Source organism: Sparus aurata, chromosome 1, assembly GCF_900880675.1.
Source record: "Sparus aurata chromosome 1, fSpaAur1.1, whole genome shotgun sequence".
Classification (NCBI taxonomy): domain Eukaryota; kingdom Metazoa; phylum Chordata; class Actinopteri; order Spariformes; family Sparidae; genus Sparus; species Sparus aurata.
The window spans coordinates 33,871,510-33,886,475 of record NC_044187.1 but is presented as its reverse complement, the minus strand read 5'-3'; the positions used below and the strand labels follow the sequence as shown (position 1 = coordinate 33,886,475).

General features: G+C 40.8%; 1 protein-coding gene across 2 annotated transcripts in view; it reads right to left on the bottom strand.

Annotated features, from left to right (window-relative positions):
• LOC115586259 (endonuclease V) overlaps window positions 1–14,966 on the bottom strand; it is a 99,780-nt gene that overhangs the window by 18,060 nt on the left and 66,754 nt on the right. Inside the window, exon 9 of one of the 2 annotated variants that reach the window (XR_003984850.1) lies at window positions 2,466–2,604. The gene's annotated coding sequence lies outside the window, so the exon portion shown is untranslated. Of the gene's footprint in view, window positions 1–2,465; window positions 2,605–10,148; window positions 12,204–14,966 lie in introns of those variants that run through there. The other variant, XM_030425134.1, reaches the window with a different exon arrangement.

Below are 14,966 nucleotides of genomic sequence, written 5' to 3'. Positions count from 1 at the left end.
AGGGGAATGGCACATATTAAAGGTCCCATATTATACTGTTTTTCATTAATTTCAAACAGCTGTCAGAGGTCCAACAACACTGTATTCGAAATGCATTGCCCCAAACCCATCCATGGTCCTGAATTTCAGCTGTCTAAAAGTCGCTCAAGTGAGCTGTACTGAGAGCAGGCTGTTTCTGTGCCTGCACCTTTAAATGCTACTGAGCTCCGTCTGTCAACACCTGCCTTGCCTGCTACATGCCCCTCTCAGGGAGAGGATGCTGCTTACGCTAGCATGCGCTAATGTTTTACAGTGGATGTATCGCTATGGCTTGCTGAGATGCTGTCGTTCAACCAAGAAGTACAGATTCTGCGGCTGCAGCAGGACGTTTCAGAATGGTTAGTGTGTCTGAATAATGTTAGTTTGTTCTGTGTGTTGTTACAGTTACTACCATGTAGCTAATGGCTAACAGCTAGCGAAAGCTGTGTTTGTCTCCAACACAGTCTTCAAACTCTTGGACACTCTGTCTCATCGTCTCTGTATCCAGTCTGCACGTTTCAAGACTTTTTACTGTGACAACCAAACTCCATCATAATATTATTAACCAATGTGGTCACTCAAGATGCATGTTAATACCAGGTCTGAATTCTCTCTATCTCACAACCCTCAAAACGATAAGCAGGTATAGCTAATGGAGGAAGGGACAACTGTATTCCCTTTTAGTGAGTCAGTTCCAGGACCCTGCTACTATATTGTGCATGCTACCACATTGGAATAAGCATGGTTTGGGTTTTTAGCTCAATTATTTCTCAGGTTCTCTTGTTGTGTTTCATATTCTATTTTCTGCTTCCTGGCTTTGTTTCCCCTCCCTTTTTCCTACTCATCTGTGTTCCTGTGCTCCTCCTTCACCCGTTCCTGCTGTTATTTTGAACAAAAGCACATCCATTTGGGGTGCCATTAAGCTTAGTTGGTAGAGCAGGCGGTCCCATACCAGAGGCTTTGTCCTTGCTGCAGTCACTCCCCCTCTCTCTCATCCTGTTGCCTATCACCTCTTCAGCTATTCTGTCAAAAAGCCATGAAAGGCCAAAAAAATACAAAAAAAAAAAAAAAGGCACATCCATTGATGCCTGCCTGCCATCTCCTGCTTCTGACTCCACTTTTTCTGTTCTGTGTAACAGGAATGACTTATTATTTGCACACTTAATAGCACCCAGCCATTGGTAATGTGATTAATGCATTATCTGCTGTCAAAAAACAAAAGTAAATCAGAGATTACTTGATTGTCCGCACAAGGAAAACAAAAGCATTGATTTAAAAGCATTGATTTAACTATGGCCTGGACATGGATATGGCTATGGATATATGTTTTATATCTTATCAAACCTTAAATCTGCTTTAACACATATGTTATATATCAAAACTATGTGTATGCGAAAGAAGTCAAGATGGTGAACCTATAGATAATTATCAGCCATCTCTGCAGTCTCCACAGAACATTTTACTGTCAGTTCACTGTTTCAGTTTCATGGTCTCAACTTTGCTGTTTAGGTTCACTCTCTCCGCTCTCATCAGCCTCATTTACTGACACAACAGGCAGCTGCTTATAGTGATAAAGCTTTGATACACCTACTGTGTATCCACAGCAGACACATAAAGTTAGCAACAAGCTAATGAAGATGGCAAAGAAGCTAAGGAGCCATATTTCCCACAGGAATTGGTGGAAATCAAAACAGTGTCTGCTCTGTGTCTGCTAGATGTCTAAATAAGCACCCGTCTGCTGACAGGTTTACTGTTTCTACTTGATGATCAGATATCAGTGTCGTGTTTACAGCTTGTTCCTGCTGCCTGACAAATGAAACACTATCACTGGAAGAGAATGATGGTGTTTGCCCACTGTGTAAAACTCTGGAATAGGTTCAGCATCGTTTTAAAAAAGGTCATACTTCCTGCACTGGATGTAAAACCGATATACATTAAATTCCAGAATCTCCCATTATGGACGTAAATACTAGAGATACTTGGCTGGAGTATCGGTGCAGCCATCAGATAAGAAAATGCTTACATGGGTTATTTTAGAAGGGACAAATGATGTATTTTGTCGTTCAGAGGACTTGTTACCAAGGAACATAAAAAGGAAACGAGGCATCCTTGTGCCTTTGGTGTTGCAAAAATACTTTGAATTTTGCTTGATCTTTGTGAAAAAACTTAGCAGCTGAAACACACATGACACGTGTAGAGGTAAACAAGAGGGTGGAAGCTTCTAAGAGGTGAAAGAGGAGAACACCAGGAGACAGGCAAATGGAGGACAGAGTCAGCCAGATGTAGATGAAACCCTTTACCAAAACAACATGTCCTTTTAGGACTCCTCCATGTTACTTTGGGGGATTTTCAACTGATGCCAACACACACAAACAAACATGCATATTCACCTGCACATGAACACTACTACACTTAAAGCGTGTCTCTAAAGCATCAAAGACCGTTACCTTTGATCAGAAAGGCCCAGGGGGGAGGAGGCGTGTTCTTTCTCTTCATCTTCTGTGAAGCTCTTTATGATTTGTGTCTTCACCCCTTTAATCTCCATCCAGCTGAAAACCAGCAAGAGGCCCAGGTATACTGTAGCCTCTACAGGAGGGAGACGCAGACAGACATACAGTGAATATTTCATGTCTGTGGAGACTTTCAGCTCACGGAGAGCTTGGGACCACATGAAACACCGTTTGATGGTTAAACCAAGTAGTGCAAAATCAGCTGGAGAAAAACCCCTGGGATAAAAGGGACTGAAAGCACTTTGTCTTTACTTTCACTCGGAAGTCATTCATCTGAGAGAATTGGTGATCCTTCTGGACCACAGAAAAAGAAAGTGTAAATCTCTACCCAGTCCCCATAGCCTGCGGAGTCGGGTATACAGTATGTGATAGTTTGTTTCCCTACATACGCACCAAAATACAAAAGGATGCTGTTTGTTTGTGTTGTATTTAAAACGTATTAAATCACTCAACAAACCCAGGGTGCAAGGTCTGGATGAACAGCATTTAGTTACACACAGCTAGTTGTTGCTTGTTCGTGTACAGTGTGAAACCAGAAGTTAACAGTAAGTACTTTTAACTTACTAACCTAGTGAAGTTACATCACTTACATCACAGTGCATTAGGGCTGCACGATTTTTTTGCTTAGAATTGAGATCACGATTCTCTGGCACGATTTTTTTCACAAAATGTTTATTGCACTAATGAACTTGAACAAAACAAAAAAAACATTGTAGTATGGCAGAGGCATACTACTATGCCTCTGCCAAAGCAATGGTTTTTTTGTTTTGTTGAAGTTCTATCATTGGATGAGAAATTATTTTTACAAAAGTAAAAAAATAAAAATTGTCTCCAAGATGAGAGGGCATCCTTTAATCCCTCATGCTGTACAGTGTTTATTGGGGCCGTATCCTTGGCTAGGTGATATGTGATAGCTGCTGTGGTCGGCTTTCTAAAACGGAGGCGTAATATTCCTCTTTTTCCAAAAGCCGCCTCAGAGGTAGGCGTAAACATGTGACATGACGTGAAGCCCGAATTTGTCTTCAAAATAAGAGCTTTACATTGCACCCCATTGGAGTTTAGAACTGGGTTCTTAGCGGGGGGCTTTTAATTTGAAAGTAGCGACCGTTCCTATCTTGCGCTACAACAACAAGCTAGAGATCCAGGAGAAGCTAGCATCTCCCGGATCTCAGCGGCTGTCCAGTTGCCCATCTAGCAGGCGGCGAGGTAGAAATAAGTGTACCCTCCGAGGCGGCAAATCGGCGGACCAAAACAGGCCCTCAATTTGCCGCCCTCTGTCTAAAACCGCGGACCTAGCTGCCAAAAGGACGGGCAGATTGGCAGCTTGCTGCCCCGTCTAAAAACGGCTTCTCACTCTCACTCCTTCCAAACACTCAACTAAAGGCGGGCTTCCTCCACTGAATCAAGTGCTACGTTTGGGGGCGCTTCAAAAAATCCGGGAGGAAAATAGGACCATTTGTTTGTGATTCAGCTCGAGATATAAAATGCTTCAGAATCGCCATGTGTGGAAATGAGATCACGTGTATTTGTGAATCGAGATCGCGATTTTTTAACGATTTTTCGTGCAGCCCTACAGTGCATATATAAAAGTGTTTACCCTTTTATTGCTTTTATAATTTAAGTCATGGTCAATATGATTTGGCTTTATTTGACAAAAGAGTTGCAAAAAAGAGAAGCCTCTTTAATTTCAAAGTGAAAACAAATTTCTACAGAATAATAATAAATAATAAATTAAATATATATATATATGTAAAATAATTGATTGCATAAATATTCACCCCCTTTAAAGTGACTGACCTTATTCAGCAGAAGGACCAGCCAATTAGTGAAATGGAGATCAAGTTCAAGGTCTCAAGTGATTGTTGTATAAAGACACCTGTGTCTGAAGGTCCAGACACTGGTTAATCAGTATTCCTGGTTGCAATTACACCATGAGGACAAAATAACATTCCAAGCAACTCTGTGAAAAGGTTATTCAAAAGTATACATCAGGGGGCGGATACAAAAACATTTCAAAGTCACTGAACATCCCTGGAGTTCAATAGAATCCATCATTAAGAAATGGAAGGAATATGACACATGTGTAAATCACGTGTGGGGATGCTTCTGAACAACCAGGCCCTGGAAGGCTTCTGAAGGAAGAGGGTAAATGCAGCAATATATTGGGAAATCCTGTGGGACAACCTGATTCAGCAAGAGAACTACAACTTGAGAAAACTTTTATTTTCCAGCAAGACAATGCAAGAAGTGAAAGCTGCACAGAAAAGGTTTAAAGTCGTAAGGTGAATGTTCTGGAGTGGCTGAGTCAAAGCCCAGACCTCAATCCAATAGAGAATTTGTGGCTGGACATGAACACGGCTGTTCACACCTGATCCTGCTGAAACCTGACAGAGCTGGAGCAGTTTTGCAAAGAAGAATGGAGTAAAATTGCAGTGTCCAAATGTGCAGTCCTGATTGAGACTCATCCAAACAGACTCAGTGCTGTGATTGTAGCCAAAGGTGCATCTACTAAATACTGACTTGACAGAGCTGAATATTTTTGCAGTCACTTATCTTACATTATATATTTTTTATTAACTTACATTACTTTGTAGAGATCTGTTGTCACTTTGACATCAAAGAGTTTGTTTGTACGTACATGTTAGACTTGACCTCAACTTGTTGTGATCAACTTGAGAATTAAAATTGTTTGTTGAGTTTTATCTTGAGAAATTACTTTAACCATTGTTGTGGAACCATTGGCAAATCACTTGAGACTTGAACTTGTGTTCACTGACTTAAGGCTTGTTTTTGTTTCAAGTCATTTGAGGCTTAACATAAGCAAATAAACGTAGCTTGAACCTCCTTGAACCACTGACACTTTACTTGAGACTGGACTAGAACTTGAATTACTGAGTTGCTAGAATTGAATTCTTGAATTACCTGAGACACCTGTAAAACTCTTTATTGATCTGAGACTTGTCTTGGAACTTGGACTTGATTTGAACTTTTTGCAATTTAATTGAGACTAGCCTTAAACTTTTGTTTACTGTCTAAAACTTGACTTTTAAGGGGCTCCCTGTAAGGATTCGTCACAATTTACATGTATTAATCACTTTTTTATTGGCCTAATGTGAGCGGATTGTAATGTGACGAAAAATTGAGATCTCTTAGTTGCCTACACAAACCTGTGGATTTCTTAGTGAAGGAATAAGGTTGGAATTCAGTAACAGTCTAAAGGACGTGACTTCATGCATGTTCTCGAGTGCTGTGTCTCGGTGCCTCTCTGCTCTGCTAACAGAGAGCAACAGTAGCTAACATTAGTTTAGAAATGGTGTCTGCAAACATAAACTAACAACCACAGTTTCACAGGGTCTCTCTAACTTTGTGCCTGTTTTCTACAGGATGTCAGAGGTCAGTCCGGGAAATATAAGAAATCACAGGCTGATGCAAAAATATATAAGACAAGTTACTACACAAAGAAGTTGAATCGGCAGATTGATTAAAGTAAAACTTGCAAGGGTTTTTTTTTACCCTTGAGCTTTCCACTGCTGCTCAGCATTGTTGTGTCTCTTCAAAGGCCAAAGAAAAGTATTCTCAGATTAATGCACACTCCTCTGCAAACCCTGGGTTTGGGTTTCTCTGGAACTGGTTGACTCCAATCAAAAGAGAACTGGACAATTTTCTTTCTACAGACAGTCACGGCTCTGACCTCTGTTTCATTCGCTATTTGGTGTTGCTGCGGATCTGCTAAAAACATCCCAAGGGCAGCCACTCTTTCGGGCATCATTTGTCCTGGTCAGAGCCGCAAGAATTCAACTGATAGCTGAATCATTTCTCTGAGTCTTGTCATTGCTCTTACAGACTTTATTTCTCCATGGTGAATGGAAATGATAAAGATGGGAGAAGTCGCTGACCCTCATGTTAAGGACAATAATGGCACATTGATCAACTGCGTGGACTTCAACAATTTCAAATGTCAAATTCATTAATGTTAAATCAATGTTTGTGAGTTCAACATTATGAGCCAGAAGCTTAAACTAAAGTTGCATAAAGTATTAAATGACTTTTAATGCACTTTACAGCAAGTTAAAGAGATCAGGGCCAGAACCTTTAAAACACAATTTTCAACCACAAAAGACAAATGAGACCCGGAGACAGGGAAAGAACATTTCTAAAGATAAGAAACACATTTAAACATTTGAATAAGGAGACATTAGAAGGAGGTCATAGTTGATGGTGAACCAAAACAAGCCAGCTTTTGAATGGAGCAGACTGCTGAGACTGCTGCTGAGAGAGCAGTGCCAGAGCTGTCAGAGAGGGACAGCAGGATCACTGCCCTCTGTCAAAGGCTGCAGGCTCTAAATAACGAAAAAGCAAAGATGTCCACCCAAGTTTCAACTGCTCGGGGCCTCTGAAACTCAGAAAGTGAAAGCGAAGACAGAAGGGAAGATAGAGTGGTTGCAGATGGGAAAACTGTGGAGCAAAACAGAGAACAGGAAAGAGGAAGTAGCTGTCAGATTCCTTCTCTGAGTGTCAGTTCCTTATAGACCAGTGAGATAGATAATTGGAGCAGAGATCCAACCAAAAGGTCTACCAAGGAGGTAATCTATCACAATAGAAACTCCTGTAGCATTAATACTGCTTAGTCATTGCCGTTTCTGAATCTGTGCTGTAGTTGGTATACTCTTAATCTAATCACAGGTCTTTACTATTTTTTTTTCCACAGTCCATCCAGCAAAGGATAAATGCCCCGTGTTATACACAGTGACATGTGGGGCTACTCTTGCATATTTAGTTCACCCTACAATGACCCAGCTGTATCTGCACATTGTCACTGAGCCTCTACAGCTTGACTTCAGGGAGGAAGGATCGTTATGAAATTAGCATTAAAAACAGAAGAGGGGCACATTTTCTTCGTCCAATACCAGCCTACGGTCTATAGGGTGAAACAACTACATAATTACACATTTTGAGTGAAATATTTCTATTCATTACTCCATCCACACATTACATTTGACAACTGCTCTCTTGCCTAATGGTCTATGGACCAGTAGTTTTTTTGTAAAGTGTCTCTTGCGACAGCGGATAGGACCGTGAAAGCCACCATTGTACAATTAACATTATTTGTCAAGGGGAAATTTGCAAATAGTGCTGGTTCTGCACAGGCTGGTTCTGAATACAATTTTTAAAAAAAACAGGAAATGCAGACGGGCCAGACGACTACAACTCCCATCTTCCGCTCAATGAAAAACAATGTTTTTAATTTGGAGCTTTATTGATTAAGACATGAGATGTATTTATGCAGGGCATCTTAGAGGGTTCATCTGGGCAGGATGTGTCCCACAAGTCACAAATTGAATATGGCCATGCCTAGACTGTATGTAGCTCATTTTAGACTCAGACACTGTTGTGAAAAAACTAAATCCAGTGTTATCAAGTTTTGATGAGTTTATGGTAGGAGCGTCTTTTTGAAGATCTCAGAGAAAATAAAAGCAAGCATACCGAGAGCTCCGAGCCAGTGGGGTTCCGGAAACCCATTCGGGTTTGTTGGTGTGGCTGACGGGAAAACACAGTAAACTCTATTGCAACAGATTCTGCTTGTCATGGTCCTGTCATTTTGGTTTGATGGTGTGTGTGTGTGTGTGTGTGCGTGCGTGCGTGCGTGCGTGTGTTACATGTGTTTTCTGGGTTATGTGGTGTCTTTTGCCTTTTTCCAGCATTCTGTTTTCCCTCCTGCTCACCAGCCTGGGTTTCCCTCCACACCTGTCTTGAATCTAAATATTTAGCCCAGCCCCTTTACCTTTCTTTTTTAAACCAAACTTTATTAGCATATTTAAGATAAAATATTAACAACACGGAACAACAGATGTACAGGGAGTATCAAGAAAATATTTTTTTAAAAAAAACAAATTAGAGTTTCTAGTGTTTTCCGTTCATTTCCTTCACCTGTGTTTCCTGCACCTCATCCCCTCATTAGTTAAGTTTGTATTTAAGCCGAATGTTTTGTGCAGTCATTGTCGAGTCATTTGCTGTGTGTGTGAGATCCTGCTTTCCTATTGATATGTTCCTGTTATGCTGCTGTTCTGTTTCCCTCATGTTCCTCTGTGGATCCCTGTTCCTGGTTTTGCCCTGATCCCAAACCTCATCCATTATATTCCTGCGTCCAGTGTTATGCGGTTGGGTCCACCCTCCCTCCTCAGTGTGACACTGTTCATCTCCTGTGGTTTCCATTGAATGTTTTTGTGACTCCAACAGCTACTGAAGAGGTGTTCTGGAAGTGTTGGAACAGGATTCACACTCCTCTGGCCCATTCTTTGGATTTGACCAACACCCCATGTCCAGCTGACTAGCGTCCTGCCTACAGTAGAAACTGATTTTTGCTTTCAAGGCTAAGGCTATTTTGTTTGTGGGACTAAAGGTAATGTTAATAAATAAACAGGAGTACATCACCTGGACAGTATTCATACACAGCATTGATGTCAGTCCTTGATGATGTCAGAGCATAGATTTATCTCAACAAAGTCATCAAGCTATCGCTAGCCTGATTAGCTGGCTAACAGACATTCATCTGCTTAAAAATTCCCCCGCTACATTTGTAATGTCTGCCAGAAAAATCCAGATTTGACTTTTAGAAATGAGAATCCTAAATGCAAATGCTTGGATCCAGTGGAAAAGTGGTTGTATTGATAGAAGCATAACGCAACCAAGTGTAATGGAAGCAATAAGGAGTGAGCGAACATCCTCAAATTAACTTGAAAATGTCATGTCAAGGCTGTTTATCTCTGTAACCAACTCCTAATATTCGCATAACAGTAGTGGATGGAGTTAATTAGCATTCTAGTTTAAAGGTCAGAAGGGAAAAAAATAACTGTTCATAGAAACGTGAGCAATAATGATTTCATATTTAATTTAAATACAGGGCTTCCGATGTGAATGTGTACATATACTGTCGTACTGTAATTTTCACACTTAGCTCACAGTTTTTGGTTTACATTTTCAGCTTTTTAATTGGTAAACCAAAATGTTTTTTTACTGCTGTAATCAGACATTTAATCCCTGATCACATCAGTGACTGTTAAAAATAGACCGTTGGCTCAAATATGTCTGATACTTGGCATCAGTTGCCAAGCACTTTATATGACATCAGCACATTTTATGTATAGTGCGGCAAATAATATAACCTGCCATCCTTCTCAAATGCCCCAATCCATCCATACTGTATCTACAGTATTTGCCCAGTCACCTACACGGTGTACATCCCTCTGATGTGGGACAGGACTGCGGTCTACACCAGCTGATCCTCTGACCCCTCCTGCTGATCAATACTGCCCCATCTGACCGCTTCTATTCCTGGCCACCATCCCTGCAGAGTCAGCCCCCGTCCCCCCTGCCCTTCTTTTCCGCTCACCTCACTGGGACCGGCCTGGCACTGTGGTGCCCGCTGCCAAGTCTGACTCATTTAAAGAGAGATAGTCAGTGACGACACATAATACGCAATATGACCCGTGACTCTGTGTGTGCATTACAATGTTTCCTGGTTCCATATATAGTCATATGGTAACATCTTACTGTATAAGTGAACATAAAACACAATCCAAAGCCCTCAGATATTAACAGATGACCAACACTCAGAGCAGATCAGGGAGATATGATTTATTTACAAAGCTCCCAGTGTAAAAAGCTGAGTGACCCAAAATGTAATGAGAACAGTGTATAAAAAGAGGCAGTCTGACCCATATCCAGTTTAAATATGGGGCGAGTGCATAAAAAGACACAGTTGTCTTGGCCAAGACTAAAACAGCTGCGCTTTTAAAAGCACTTGAAAGTTAATGAACACGCACTCTCTCACACACTAAAACACATGCACGCTCTCTCATCCAAAACACAATCTTTCGCATGCACATGCACACACACACACGCATGCATGCACGCACGTGCGCGCGCACACACACACACACACAGATGCCTGCGCAGTGGAACAAGTAGAGCAAATTAATCCCCATTATCTAATTAGTAGGAGCCAAATCTTGTTTCACTGTTTATCTTTATAAAAAATGAACTTATCATACAGTACCCAGAACCAGGTGATTAGATTTAAATAGTCCATTTTTTTTAGCAACTGATGAAAACAGTAAAAAACAATCATCAGCAGCACGCTTTGGCAGTGTTGACAATGCTGAGGATTAACTTAACTGTGATCATGAACTGAAAATACATCAAGGCAAGGACAAACTAAATCATGATGAATGACCCCAGTCAAACTTTACATTAGCTCAGAGCAGGATCGAACTCTTGCTGGGGCTGACAAGCAGTTAAAAAATGTATTTAATTAATTACAAGCTTTAAACAACTTTTTACAAGTGATTAAATCAAAATGAATCACATTGTCGTCATCATATTTGCTGTAAGCATATAAAAATATTTCATTGCAAAAGTATTTTGGCATGTGAGTGAATCAATGGATAAGCAGACATTCTAATCTCTAAAGGAGGTGATATTTCTCAAAGTACTTTGCTTCCTTTCTGCATACATTTCACAAAACAATGCTCCTGCCATACTTGAAGCCCCACTGCAGTGTTTATTGGGGGTTTTTTTATGATCTTTCCTGACCATGTTTTATATTTGACAAATAATTTTGAGCTTAACTTAGAAAAAATTAGTTAGGCTGTTGTTAAACTGGAATGGACTACAGTAGTATCTGTGACTTTCATGTCACCCACAAAGCTTGACTTCTGGTGTTATAATAAAGGCTGATTTATGGTTGCACGTAGGCTCTACACAGAGCCGACACAGTAACCTACACAAGTGGCCTACTTTATAGTGAGCATTTAAGCATGTTCGATGGCCTGTCTGTGTTGCTGGCTGTGGTGACTCCTTCAGCTAATAGCTGTGTCTCTGGGCTAAAGAGAGCAGACAGGCAGAGTGTCTGCAGGGCGGGCTGCTCCTTCATGCAAACCCCACTTGAACTACTCGGTTTTGTCAAGCCGGTGTTTGCCACTTGCAACCTGCAGTTCTTCCAAGCCAATGTAACTGCATGTCACAGCGACGCAGACCGCAACAACTGTGATCTGCGTCACTGTGACATGCACTTCCATTTCTGGGGAGGTGCATGTCAGGCTACAGCATAGGGCAAGCGGCAATGCCGTGGGTATGCCGTCAATTCAATCAAGTGGTTCAATTAAGCACATCCCATTCTTGGTTTGAGAAAGAGTGTTAACAGTAAGAAACTGGTTGCAGTGGGACTTTTTAATTCAGTGGACCAATGCTCAGCACAGACTGGTCATCTGCCTCCATCATGTTTATAAAAGCTGCTAGTCAAGTGGTGCCATAGTGAGTGCCTTATCTGTGTTATTTTCTTATTTATTTTTTGGAGGCATAGACACCTTTATTTGACCATGGATAGATCGGAAAGGGGAGAGAGATGGGGGGTGTGACATGCAGTACAGGTCCTCCAGCCGGACTCGAACCGGGGTCCACTGCGTTCGCAGCATGCGCTCTAACCACTCGACTACCTGCGCGCCTTCTGTTATTTTTTTTTAATGCTGTACTTGTTCTATAATGTATTCACCGTAATTAATGTGTTATAATAATAGTAGTACCACTTGCTTGCACACACACACACACAAACTGGAGGTTCTCTGTCATTGCTGGGATTGCTGAGTTCCTGAGATCCTTTGCTGCGTCATTTGCAACCTGAGAAGAGACAACAAACAACTAATTAATGCACTAAATACACAACAAAACATACTCAATATGTCTACAACATTCAAAGACAAAAAAGAAACATCGTTTTAAAGCCGTTATTCAGCATACAGCATCTGCTCTCAGCTCAAATTGCAGCTCAAAACATCAGAGATATACAGCCTGAGTCCATATCTCTGATGTTTTGAGCTGCAATCTGAGCTGAGATCAATCTCAGAATCCCACAACCTCAGAGTACATCTTGAGACTTATTTCTGAAAGTTTTATTACAAGACAGTGGTAAAATCTTGAGTGTGAAAAAATAACCACTTTCCACACTTTGCATGTACTTTTGTCGGTAGAATCGGCACTGATTCCAACACTGAAATCAGCCCCCATCCTACCATAAAGTTTCATAATATGGATTTTTTCAGCCGAAACTGACAGTAACTTTACATTTTTGTATTTGACAAGTAAAAACACCGTGGAGTAAAAATGTCCTGATCAGAGACTGATGTCACACTCCTCTCCTCTCCTCTCTCTGTTTGCTATTATTATTATCATTATTATTATCATTGAGCTTGTTGTTTTGTTTAGGAGCCAGTCTGGCCGCGCTTGTGTGTGGGTGCATGTGCAACGCCCTCTCCTCGGAACTGTTGGACTGCCTCATTTTTAGATACTGCGAGCATGGTTGTGTGTGTGTGTGTGTGTGTGTGTGTGTGTGTGTGTGTGTGTGTGTGTGTGTGTGTGTGTGTGTGTGTGTGTATAGTCTGATTTACGTCACATTTGGGGACAAACACCAGAGTCAAGACCGCATTTGCATGAAAATAGCATTGGAGTGCGTAGATGTTGCATTTGTTAAGTCATGAAAGTAATTTGGTTAAATATAATTGGCTCCATTAATTGGCTATAATTCCGGCAACACCTATAAACAGCAGATCATATAATTGTATTAGGCTGATATATCATCAGGCTGATATATATTGTGCATTGCTATTCATAAAAGTGCAGAATCTTGCAATATTGCACAATATGAGGTACATGTTGCAAATCCTTCCAGGAGAACATGGGATCTTCTCTTCGACGGTCCAGTTTCACTCTCAACAACGCACTGTTAACTTAGTCACTTCTGTAAAAGTCACACCATCTTGGGCACCATAATGCATACAATGCACCGTAACAATATGAACTTACAGTATTTTGTTATAATGTATCCTCTCCCCCAATATTATAGCCTCGCTATTACTTGAGATAACCTAATTAAAAAATAACAGGATGTAAGACCCGATTAAATATTTTACCTGTTGTAATAAAACTGAAATATCTTTCCTTATACAGCTGACATCCATCCAGGGCGACATGATTGTATAAGTTTTAGTCTTCTGTCACTGAGGACCTTCGCTGTGGGCATCATCTTTATGACATGCACGAGAACAATCAAAGTTTGATTTATGGCCGCCAAAGTTGTTGGCTCTCACCGTGGCACAGCAGCATTTTGACTGTTACATTAATGTGTAACACTGTGAGGACATGAGGTTTCTGCAGGGACAGCATGAGTCCTCCTCCGCATCTTGCCCAAGGTCAGTCTCAAATACTATTCATTTTTGTCAGAACAATCTTTCAATAAGCTTACAGTCATCAAGCATTCCCGAAACATCTCTGTTCTTAAAGAATCTCTCTGCCAGACAAATGAGTGGAGATGTCACTCTGAGAATGACTGGACATTTAGGAGTGAGTGTCCTGCTCTGAGACGCTTCATAAATACAGACCGAGATCTGTTTCTGGGAAAGCATCCAGATGCAATGGTATGGAAGATGTTTTTAACAAGTAACTCTCATTTGCTTCTTAAAGATGTTTTTTTTTTAATTCCCGTAATGTTTTGAGTACTTCGGTAAAATAAATCTAACTGATTTTATCATTAGTACTGTACTACACATAATGGCAAGGTATGTGGAACGTTCAAGAACGTGACAAAAAAATTCAGAACAACACAACATAATTAAGGATGATGTCAAAATGGTGCATCTACCTTGATTAATCACCAGGTTAATGCACCACCCAGCAAACATGGTAAGTGACCTAAATCAAACACACCCGCTAAGCTGCCGAGGCCAACAGGTGCATGCTGGGTTTAGCTAAATGCTGCCTAAACTTTAACCTTCACAAGGTGTGCTGCGTCGTAGGTGTATGCTACGCAGTCTGTAAAAAACTGTGCAGTCGCTCCCTGGACCATATAAATGTGTGTTAGTAGCTGCAGCCACTGTAGACGATGTAGCACGTACATCACTATGGTGTCTGGTTTGGTGATGTTTTATCCTACTGTTGATTCTTTATTTAATTTATAATAATAATAATATAAAAATAATAATAATAATAAGCAGACTTTGTAGTTTTGTCCTCTTCTTGTTAATTCTAGTGTATGGTATGGTAACATTTCTATAGCGGATTAACAGTCTACTGACTGATCAAAGTGCTTCACAACACTTGTCACATTCACACATACATTCATAAACTGATGGCAGAGGCTGCCATGAAAGGTGCCAATCTGCAACCAATCTAGAGAAGGCCTTTAGCAGGTTTTCTTTTTGCATTTTTAGCAGCCACCGTAGGGGAGGGCGAGGTGAGGGTGTTGTTGGCTGCTTTCTGCAACTTCACCACTAGAAGCCACTCATTCCTACACACTGGTCCTTTAATTTAGCATTTGACTGGACTGCTTTTTTACTTTGAGCTCAGTACATTTTTTTCACCTGTGCTTTTAATTGTGTCAAATTGCTG